This window comes from Chionomys nivalis, chromosome 5, assembly GCF_950005125.1.
Source record: "Chionomys nivalis chromosome 5, mChiNiv1.1, whole genome shotgun sequence".
Classification (NCBI taxonomy): domain Eukaryota; kingdom Metazoa; phylum Chordata; class Mammalia; order Rodentia; family Cricetidae; genus Chionomys; species Chionomys nivalis.
In genome coordinates, this window is record NC_080090.1 from 35,380,755 (window position 1) to 35,392,108 (window position 11,354).

Genomic DNA, 11,354 nt, shown 5'->3' on the forward strand with positions numbered 1-11,354 from the left:
TTAATCATATATCTTCAAGCTCTGACAGGAGCAATGACACCCAAAAAAAGGAAAGGACCGCCAGGACTAATGGCCTTGACATACAATGGGTATTTACTTTTTGTGGCCTCTGATTCTTCATTTAATGTCCTCTTTGTTTAGTATTATATAAGAAACCATTATACAAAGTTCAACATTTTTACATATTCTAATTACATCTTAAGTGTAATTAGGCATCCTACATAATAAGAGCGGGACAATGTTTGATATGGTAACTTGGCTCTCATGTGCCTGTGCCTTCATTTTCAATAAACCTTCATTTTCAAAAATTCACGCTCATGAATGAGCGCCTGTATCTTAAAGCCTTGTATTGTGCTCCTAGGTTCAGCAAGACATGATCAGATAAAGCTTAATAATTTTAACTTCTCTTTTTAATCTAAGCCTTTGCTGGCTGCAATCATAGTAAATGAGGCAGCATTTCTTTTCTAACACTTAGAGAATTCTCATTTTATACCATTACTTGTTCGTAACAAATGAATTTATACTTCATTCTTATCCTCAGACCCAGAGATTCTCAATAATAGCTCTTTTCCTTGTCAATAACCTTCATCATTGCTTTATTTTTCTCTCTCAGCAGTATTTTAGTCAGAAGGGATTATGAAAGAATAGGACATAGCCCGGATGTAGTGAGTAAGTTTATAGGCACTGCCTACAAAGGGGAAAGAGTAATTGTCATTAGTGTCTAATAACTGTGAAGCCCCAGAGTCTGAATTACATACTAAGCTCCAATGGCCCCAGGAATCTTCTTTGCAGCAAGAGAATCTCGAACCGTGGAAATGGGAAATGACGATGGTCAGACTCTGAAACAGAGGCCATCAAACAGGCCCCCTGACTACTTAGGTGAGCAATTAAACAATATTCAAAGTATATTCAATGGCTGGCAGATTCTAACATGCAGTTTCTAGGAGTAACTAGGCATCAAAGCTCAAAAAGCAAAAATAAAAAAGTGTTCACCAATATATTGAAACTCATTGACACTCAAAAATATATACCTGGACACAATGACATAGGGCAAGCTCAGGTACAAGCATTGCACCTATGCAGACTTGTTCGCCCTATCTAGTGCACGCATGTAGCATTTAAAAAGCAAGGACTTGTGGGCTTGAGTGATGCAGAGTTGGAGAACGGGGTCCAGAGGAAGAAAGATGCTGCTTGAGGGCATTTCTGCCCAGTACACAGTTTCAATATAACAATCAACCAAGCAGTGCTGTGCAATCAACTGCTAAGGAACAAGGCTTATCTCTGGGAAAGTGGCTTCTTTCCTGCCGGGCATCTTAGGGCACACAGCCAACCCTGTTGTTATGAATCCCTTAACTCTCTTACTCTAAAATCCTGGATTTTCAGGCCAGTGAGATGGCTCATATAGTGCAAGTGTTTGCTGCCAAGTCTGAAGACGGCAGTTCAGTCATCACTGCCCCAAAGTGGAAGCAAAGAACCAACTCTTGCAAGGCATCCTCTGACCACCGCACTAAGCAGATAAATAAACAATCGTGATTTTAAAACTCAATGAAGAATTTATAGATCCTGACTTTTTACCAGAGTCTCTGAAATATGCATAAAAGCTCAACCATTCTTCAAGGTGTTTTATTTCTATATAAGATCTTCAATCATACATCAGTAACCATTTTATTGATAATGTATCGATTTCCAGGAACTTTAACTTTTATACAGAAATTCTCTTCTTTTTAGATCATTGGTTCAAGGTAGATATTGTTAAATCAAAGTTACATGTAGGAAAATTTAAGTGTGTGTTCCCAGAGTCAGTGAGCATACACTGACTCTACTGATGATGATCTCTGGATGCAGATACACTTATGCACTGGGCCTGGGTTGGTCTTCTCTGTCCCAGAGTATAGTGGCATGGGCACCAATGGATGTCCTTAGCCTCTATATACACTACCTTGTCTGTGGTGGCCTCTATATACAGGTAAAGGTGAGGACATAATGGCTTTTCTTGATTGTCAACTTGATTATACTGAGGAGGACATAGATTAGTGGAGCATATATCCCTGTATGTTCAGAAAGTATTTCCTAAGGACATTAATTAAGGAGCAAAACATGTTCTGGATACCTGTGGGTGACTTTGCATAGATTGGGAGCCTGTGTTTAATACAGGAAGAAGAAGAAGACAACTCACTCTGTAACCAGTCTGTTTCTCTCTCTTTAGCCACCTTAATGGATGTTGCTCTGCTCCAGCACACAGTCCCTGCTACGGAGGATTGGAACTGTGAGCCCAAAGAAACATTTCCTCCTTTAAGTTGTCTAGCTAAGCATTTTGTTGCAGCAATGAAATATCTAACACACAAAATTGGTACTAAGGAAGTTGGGCCATTGCTGTGATGAAACCTAACCAGGTGATTCAGAAGCCTTAGGAACTGGTTCAGCACATGGAGGGGCAGTCATTAAACCACCTAAAAGTGCAGGCGAGAGAATTCCTAAATGCTGGAAGAGGGGCTTAGTGATTCTGGTCTTCCAAAGACCAGAATGTCAATAGGGTTGCAGACAGTGAACACTGGATTTGTGAAGATTCATATGGAATTGAAGACTATTATAACTTAGAGAAGAGACTATTCATGTTGAATGCTGGTGAGGAACTGCCTGCATCTTACCTTGGTCACAAGACCTGGTTAAGGCTACCCTTACGATGGATGAGCTACGTTATATGAGAAAAGAAATCTCAAGGCATACCAGCATTCAGGCTGCCGTGTGGGTATTGGTGGCTGATTTTAGACAAGTCCACAGTGATAATCTTGAGCAGAAAGCAGAAGAAAAGTGTGAGACCTGGTGAGACGGTTCAGTGGGTAAAGGCACTTTATGCCAAGTCTGATACCTGAGTTTGATTCCTGGGACCCACATGGTAGAAGAAGAGAACAAACTCCTACCAGTTGTCCTCTGACCTCTACAAGTGTGCCATGGTACACATACACACACACACACATACACACACAGTAAATAAGTAAAATGTAGCAAAAACATCTTTTATGAGTTTGAAAAGCTTGCAGTTTGTCTAGGAAAGAAGGATATGTAATGTTGGAACCCAGGAAAGTGGCTACTAAAGGCCACTAAGGAGAATACATCTACTTTGCCTTGAACAGTAAGAATGATGCCCAAGGGCATCTCGGGGATTGACTGGAACCCACCCATCTTAAGCTCCATGGTGTAGAGCTTTAACTTATTTGAAAGACGAGTTTGTTTAGAAAGAGAGGTCTGGAAACCCCGCATGCACAAGGCCATCTAGAAAAAAAAAGTATTTCTCAGTGTTCAGCAACCAGCCACTCAAAAGTCACTATAGCTGTGACCCAAGGGGGTATAATTACTGCTTGGCCTAGTCAGTGACAGACCTTAATATCCTCCATTTGATGTTAGTTTTGTGTGTGTGTGTGTGCCACACTCAAGAGTTTCAAGGTCATGTAGGCGATCTGTGATCTGCGAGGCCATCAAGGAGTCCGGATTCCTGCAGACAGTCACTGAGAAGGTAGCGTGGAAATGCAAGGCTGGGGTCAAGGTGGCGATGTTGGGCATTAGAGTTGGAAGGAGCAGGAAACATCTGTTTGATAAGGAAAGGACATGAGCATACCCAAGCCAAGAGAGAGTCCTCATAGGCTGCAACCTGCAAGGGATTAGTTCTTTGGAGCCTGGGTCTCATGCCACATCGTCATGGCTCCAGAACCCATCAACGGGCTTTTAAAAGTTAGTGCTTCCCTGCTGGGTTTTAGTCTTGCTTTGGTCCCACTCCTAGTTTCTGTTCAGAGTCTCTGCACTAATGGCTATTTTCCCTTTAACTCATGCTCCCAGCCTCTGGACTGATGCCACCAATATTCTTGGTACATCTTTCCCCTTGGCTAGTCCCTCTTGGGAATACCTTCTTGGACATACTGTAGTGTGTTCCCTTTGGAATTAGACTGTGTGAGTTATGCCATTGGATCATGAAAATGTGTAATTTGTTTCTGACTAAATAGGAGCTATGGGATATGACTTTATCTTTGGTCTCAGAGAATTCTGGGGTTGGGGTTTTGAACAATGTTGCAACTGTTAAGATCATAGCAACTCTTGGAGATGACTTGGTGAATGTTCTATTATGAAATGGATACTAGCATTTGGGGGATGGGAATAGAATTTTTCAAGAGGCGTGTTTTGTTTTGCTGTCACGATGGTGGGGGTAGATTTGTGATGGCAATCTTATTAGCCTAATGGGATGGAAAACAGTTAGGAGATCAATAAAATATAGCTCTGGGTGTATCTGTGAGAACATTTCCAAATAGAATTAACTAGCCACAAAAGACACTCTCTGGATGTATGTAGTACCATCGCATGCACTGGGGTTCTTTGTACTTTATTCTTAAGTACAAGAGAAAGGAGAAAACCTACAACTTCTCCCCCCTCTGCCCCTTCTCTCTCCCCTAACTCTCTCTCCTTGACCTGATGTGAACTTCTCTGTTATGCCTATTTTTCTTTGACATGATAGAATGAAATCTCTGAATCAATAGGCCCAAATGAACCCATTCCTCATTATGTTGTTTTGCTTTGGTATTTTGTTTTAGGAACAAAAGGTCTGACTAATACAGCATGTATCCGCTTGTGCCCTATAATGGCTGGTATTTACTAAAATCTTCATTTCTGTCCTCAGAGTTGAATTGGGTCAGGTATTTGTTTCCCTGAAGCTACCTCAACCAGAAAGGACATCGGAGTCTTCCAAACTTACCCAGAAGATGAGTGGTTCCTCCAAGCATCTCCTGTCATTGTCTACCCAAGAAGCATCCTGTCCTCCAAAAACTAAACCTTGTATTAGTTCAAGGGAAACCATAGGATCCTTCAGAGGAATTGAAATTCTCTCATGTGTTTCAGGAATCCCCCCTGAAGTCCCCATGAAGAACTTAAAGGTGCCAAAAATCCTTAAGGAAGGTGTTTGTGAATGTTCTGAGTACACTTTCTTTTTCATAATGGGGTTCCTAATCTTTCAATGAAATCTTAAAACTTATATCAAAGTTCCTGTCCTTAAGTGTTTGATGTTAGGCAGGCCCCTGCATCTTACTCCCCCTGTATTAGGTATAATTTCACTTGGGTGTTCATTGGGAGTAAAGAACAACATGGCTGCCACAAGCATGAGAGGACTGTAGGAAATGCATCACAGATAGATCCCTTAGTACACTGACTAAGGAGGACAGATACCACTGTCAAGGCACAAGGGAGCCAGTCAAGGGAGGTGCTGTTGTATGATCCTGAAACAAAGGTCAAGAAGAGATGCAGAGATAGGTAAAGATCAGCAAATTGCAACAAAATCTGTGTATTAAAATATTCCAATGAAATCCATATTTTTGGATCCTAAGTTTTAAAAAAATGAAAAAATGTGAGGTACTAAAATCTACAATCCTACTTTCTGCAACTTATAGATAGTTACAGCCGAAACATATCCTATCTTACTTTGAATCTCACCATTTTACTCATATAATAATGCTAATAATCTTTTTGGTTTTATTTTATAGTTAAGAACCTCAAAAATCAGTAGACCTCGGTGAAAGTTTACTCTATGCTAGAATATTTCATTTAATCACATTAGAGCTTACTACTATCATATATGGTTATCAGTGGGTAAAAATGAAGTTCAGAGACATTTTCTGACTTGATTACATAATGTATTAGTGAGGTTGATGGTTTCTTGATATGGGATTCCTTTCTGTATGCTATGAATATGTTTTATTACCATTGGTTAATAAAAACGTGTTTTGGCCAGTGACTTAGTAGAGTAAAGCCAGGTGGGAAATCCAAACAGGGATATAGAGAGAAAGTAGGTCAAGTCAAAGAGATGCCATATAGCTGCTGGAGGAGAAAGATGTCAGCCACCAGCCAAACCCTTACCGTAGGCCACAACTTCATTGTGATTCACAGATGAATAGAAATAAGTTAATTTAATATGTAAGAATTAGCCAGGAATATTCCTAAGCTACTGGCTAAGCAGTGTTGTAATTAATATAGTTTCTGTGTGATTATTTGGATCTGAGCAGACGGTACGAACAAGCAATCTCTACCTACAACTTCTGACATTGGAAATGTATTCCACATAGCCCTGGAGTTTCTGGTGAGTGTTTATTTCCTAGATCCTTGGTGATACCTTCTTGTAGCCTGGCAACCATCTAGGGATCTGTTTTGTAGGAGTAGTAATTCCATTTATGACCTCATTACCTCTGAGGTCCTGACTCCTAATAGTTTGGGGGAATTAAGGTTTCAACACACAAAGTTTGAAAGGAGCTGAAGAACAGAAATGCCAGGCTCCTTTACATAAGCAAGTGTCAGTCTAGAGCCTAGAACACATGGGTATTTACTGGTCCTTGGCTAGAATCCCAAACAAGAGGAACAGGAAAATGCATCCATGCCCCTTGGATGAGGTTGTACTGCATATCAATGTGTGACCTGGTTTTACATTTTGCTCTGGACTTTACAGCTGTATGATTTTCTGATTGAAGTGATGGGACTGAATTTACAAGGCTTTCTGTGATCCATAACAGCTCAAATGCAGCTTTCCTGGTCCATAAGCTTTGTTCCTCTGACAGCTGAACCTTTAGTGGAAACCAGACAGGTCCCAAATGACAGTGCTGAGTGACAAGCGGAGCCTCACTTATGCTTGTTTCCAAGAAGCAAAGTGAAATTTCTTCCTGCATCAGGAAGGAGTCTAATGAGCCCCATGAAGGGTAATATAGTTTCCTATTCATTCAGTAGGTAGACTGGTAATAGAGATGGCGTTGGAGGTCCTTCTGTCTATGTGTTGCTTTTATTGGTTAATGAATAAAGAAACTGGCTTGGCCTATAGCATGGGAGGAGGAAAGTAGAGTTAGAGAGCAGCCATGGAGCCACTGGAGACAGACACTGGAAATATTACCCAGTAAGTCACAGCAACATGGCAATATACAGATTAATAGAAACAGGTTAAATTAATATAAAAGTTATCCAATAAAAAGCTAAAACTAATTGGCCAAGCAGTGATTTAATTAATATAGTTTCTGTGTGATTATTTTGGGTCAAAGCTAACCAACAAGTGGCCACTCCTCCAACACAAAAGACTTTATTTAGTCTTTGTCACTTAGGCTTGGATACTTATAAGAGTATCCACTGTCCTGGCTCTGCTCCCTCTATTGTCTTCTTAGCTCTAGGATGTTTCTGGAGCCCTAAGTTTTGATGTTCTTGTAAGGTCCCTTCATTTTTTTTTTTTTTTTTTTTTTTTTTGGTTTTTCGAAACAGGGTTTCTCTGTGGTTTTGGAGCCTGTCCTGGAACTAGCTCTGTAGACCAGGCTGGTCTCGAACTCACAGAGATCCGCCTGCCTCTGCCTCCCAAGTGCTGGGATTAAAGGCGTGCGCCACCACCGCCCGGCTGTAAGGTCCCTTCATAAACAGACCCTCATAATGAGTGCTCCTCTAGTGGCTGGCATAACCTGAGCACCAGTCTTTGAGCATAAGGTGTCAGTCTTGGAGCTTGGCTAACAATTTCATTTGCATTTTCATACAGAGCACTTGCTTCCTACTTGGGCAGAAGTTACATTTTCTATTGGGATGGAGGGAAGTAGTGTTTCTGTTCATGTCCCAGGATTGGTGGTGCTAACGTTTTGCTCCATCCTTGCTTTGCTGGGATCTCACTCTGTCATCCTCCACCTTCTTCCCTGTTCCTGAGACCCATTTCCATGTGTTTGTTCACAGGTAGCATTGGACTAGTAGCTCGGCTTTGCTGAGGGAAGAGTGTTTGACTGGAGCAGACCAGTCAACACCCTCTCAGATTTCCAACAAGCTTATGGAGGAGTACAGAGAAGAAGCCAGTTTGAATTTTGTTAGGGGGCAGCATCTCTAAAGCGAATAAAAGCCTTGATAGTGGCCTCCGGGATGCAGTCTGAGGGGTAAGAGTCTTAGTCTGTCATGTGCTCCACACAGTAGACCTCAAGGAGCAGCCCTAGGTGACAACCTTCATGTCTGCCATGAAGACCATTATTTTCAGGCTTTGTGGAAAAAATAAAGTCACACGTTGGGAGCTACAGAGAATATGTATATTAGGATCATTTTGTAGTCTTTTTTTCTCCCTGTGTTTGTATTTCAGCCTCTTGAACTCGAGGCATTCAACCATTAATGGTTGAATTATAAACTTTCTTATTCAAAAGCTTATTATCAGTTCCAGCTAAGTTACCTACCATAGATGGCGCTTCTTGTTCCTAGCAGAAAGTTGCATTTAGAATGCACTATAGGTAGCAATTCCAGATGAAAAACAAAGAGATGGCCCCTTGGAAGTGAGGAATTTGAGGAGAAAGTATCCAGAAAGATGAACACAGGCGAATAAAAACCACGATGAGAGTAGGGAAGTAAGCCTAAGTCCTGAGTTTCACCACTTAAAGGCCTGGAGTTCTTGACATTTTGAGAAGGCTACTGGCCAGAGCTGAGTTCTGATCTAAGAACGAACATCCAAGTGTAAAACACAAGCACAGGCTATAGGAACAATGCTCTGTCTACACTGGTCTCATGACTTTGTCCTCTAATCTCTTGCAAAGCCCAAGAACAAAGGGAATCCGGTGGTACAATTCATGATGGTCAGATTCCTGGGAGCAAGGTGAAAAGGGATGATGTATCTATGTGAGAAAAGAGAGAAAATGAATGAAAAGATTGAAAAAATGAGTTTTACTACACAGACTCAACTGGTCATGATCTCATTATATGGGCTACTCTGGCCTCAAACCTATGAGCCTCCTACCTCAGCCTCCCTAGAGCTAAAATTACTGGCTTCCACCAACATGTCTGCTGAAACAGACAGAAGGATAGAAGGAAAGAAAGAAAGGGGAGAGAGAAAGAAAAAAAGGAAGGAAAAAAAAGAAAGAAAAAGAAAGAGAAGTTCACATGAACTATATATGTCAATCATCTCCTAGAATTAAATCTTTCTTCCCCTGGCACATTAAGAAATACTTTCTTTATGAGCAATGAGGTTAATATTATGATAGAGACACCCACTGAAACAGTTTACCTGAGTTAATGGGAGCTCACTAACTCTAGCTGGACAGGGAAATAACCAGCATAAGACCAAACTGGACTTTCTGAATGGCAGGGCCACTGATAGTGGCACCAGGATTTATCCCTACTGCTTGTAACTGGCTTTTTGGGAACCCATTCTCTTTGGAAGGATACCTTGCTCGGTCTGGATATAGTGTCTTACCCTCTCTGAGGAGTGGATGGGGGATGTGGCGGTGTGGGGGAAGGTGAAGGGAATGGGAGTAGAGGAGGGAGTGGGAAATGGGATTGTATATAAAATGAAAAAAAAAGATAGTTTGTTTTCTATTTAAAAAATAAAAAAATAGCTTTAACACCAAAAAAGAAAAGAAAAGAAATACTTTGTTTAAAAAGAGCAAACATAGAAACAAATTCAGAGTCATTTGAGTGGTTTGCTCAAGGTTGCTCAGAGAGTCTATCAACCTAGATAAAGCATGTGCATTTTCCACCGTGAATGCCTATGTGTTGAGAAGTTAGACATAGGACAGAAAAGCACAGAGGTAATTCCATAGACCTGGCCTCCCAACAATTGTAACCTTGAGGCTGAGAGGACGTAAGTGCATAGTGTATGCTGTTCATAAAGAAAGCACATATTTGCCTTTTCATCCTGGGATGTGTGACTGTATTCTCATGGAACTGTAATTTGTGAGACTTCCTCTGTGTATTACCCAGAAGAATATGGAGGCATGGAGCTTAACACCCCACAGTGTCTTGAGATCAGTCAGGTGTTCATTTGAAACCAAGTTCTGCAATTTTCTAGCTACATAACCACAAGCAGGCCCATCAACCTCTCTGAGTGTAGCTTGCACATCTATGGAATCTGTACAATGGAGACAGAGATTCTTTCCTAAATGATGAATGGCTAAAGGTGGGAACAAAGCACCTCCTGCTGCCATTAGTGCTTGGTGTAGATCAAGTGTGCAACCCACAATGATCATTCTCGGTATAGGAAATATGGTCACAAAGTGCCCAGTTCTAATGCTAAAGTGTTAAAATATGACTAAAAGAAATCTAAAATATATGCAGAAAGGCACACAAATCAAAATTCACAGCTCAATTTATTTTAACAGGGTGAGTTCTTTTGTGTAGCCCTCAATGAATACAAGAATAAAATATGAACAGACCTCCCAAGGCCTTACTGTGTTTCTCTCTAGGTGACACCAAAGTGTGTGCTACTGTAAGATTTCTTTGATTATATATATAGGCAGGGTCAGTTGTATTTTTTACTTTTTTCTTTCAACATTGACTTGAGAGATTTACCAACACTTCTTCATGAAGTTTGTTTTCATTTCTGTGGAGGATTTCAGTGTATGAATATACCATAATTCATAAATTCTAACAGTAGCAGACTTTTGATCTGCTTTTATCTGGGATTATTATTAATGGACCAACTTCTGTATTTGTGTTGGGTGACTTTGTGTGTGCCTTTCTTCTGTGTCACTGTGTCAGCAGTCAGCATATGTTAGCAGAAGCCACTGTGTTGATTTCCAGGCTTTGACTTCAGTGTCAGAGAGCTGCTGTTATCCTCCATTCTCTCCAGCGCCTTCCATCATATATTTTATTTTCAAGACATGCAGGGTGTACAGGGAACCTAATTGTGGCTTTAATTTTTATTTATGGTGATTATTCTTTTGTTTGTTTGCTTGATAAAGGGTTTTACTGTGTAGCTCTAGCTGTCCTTGAACTCTCTGCATAGACCAGGCTCACCTTGAATTCAAAGGAATACATCTGCATCTGCCTTCTAAATGCCAGGATTAAAAATGTGAGCCACTATGCTGGGCTTACTGTAATTATTCTTATTTGGACATGTGTGTGCGTACATACATATATGTATGGATATGTATATATGCATACACACATACATATAATACATATATGTAAATTACATATAATTTACATCTATAGAAATTATATAAATATAATATTATATATACATTCATTAATACATGCATACATACATATATTGCAGTCTGTCTCTTTTCTTCCATGGCTTGCTTTTTCTACATTTTCTGTTCCTGATTTCTTCAGATGAGTGGAAGTTGTGAATTTAACTATAGCTTTATGGATCAATTTTGCCCTGTCACTAGAATGTAGTTAGTTTACTTTTCTTTAATGTTTTCATGCTTGAGTTTTAAATATTTCTGAATCAAATACTGGTGATTCAGAAATTGATAAGTAACAGAAATCTATTTCTCACAGTTCTGGAGTCTTGGAATTCCAATATTAGAGGTATTTGCAGGCTCAGCTGTATGATTAAGCACTGCTGTCTGACTCCAAGATGGCTTCTTCTTGCTGCACTTGCA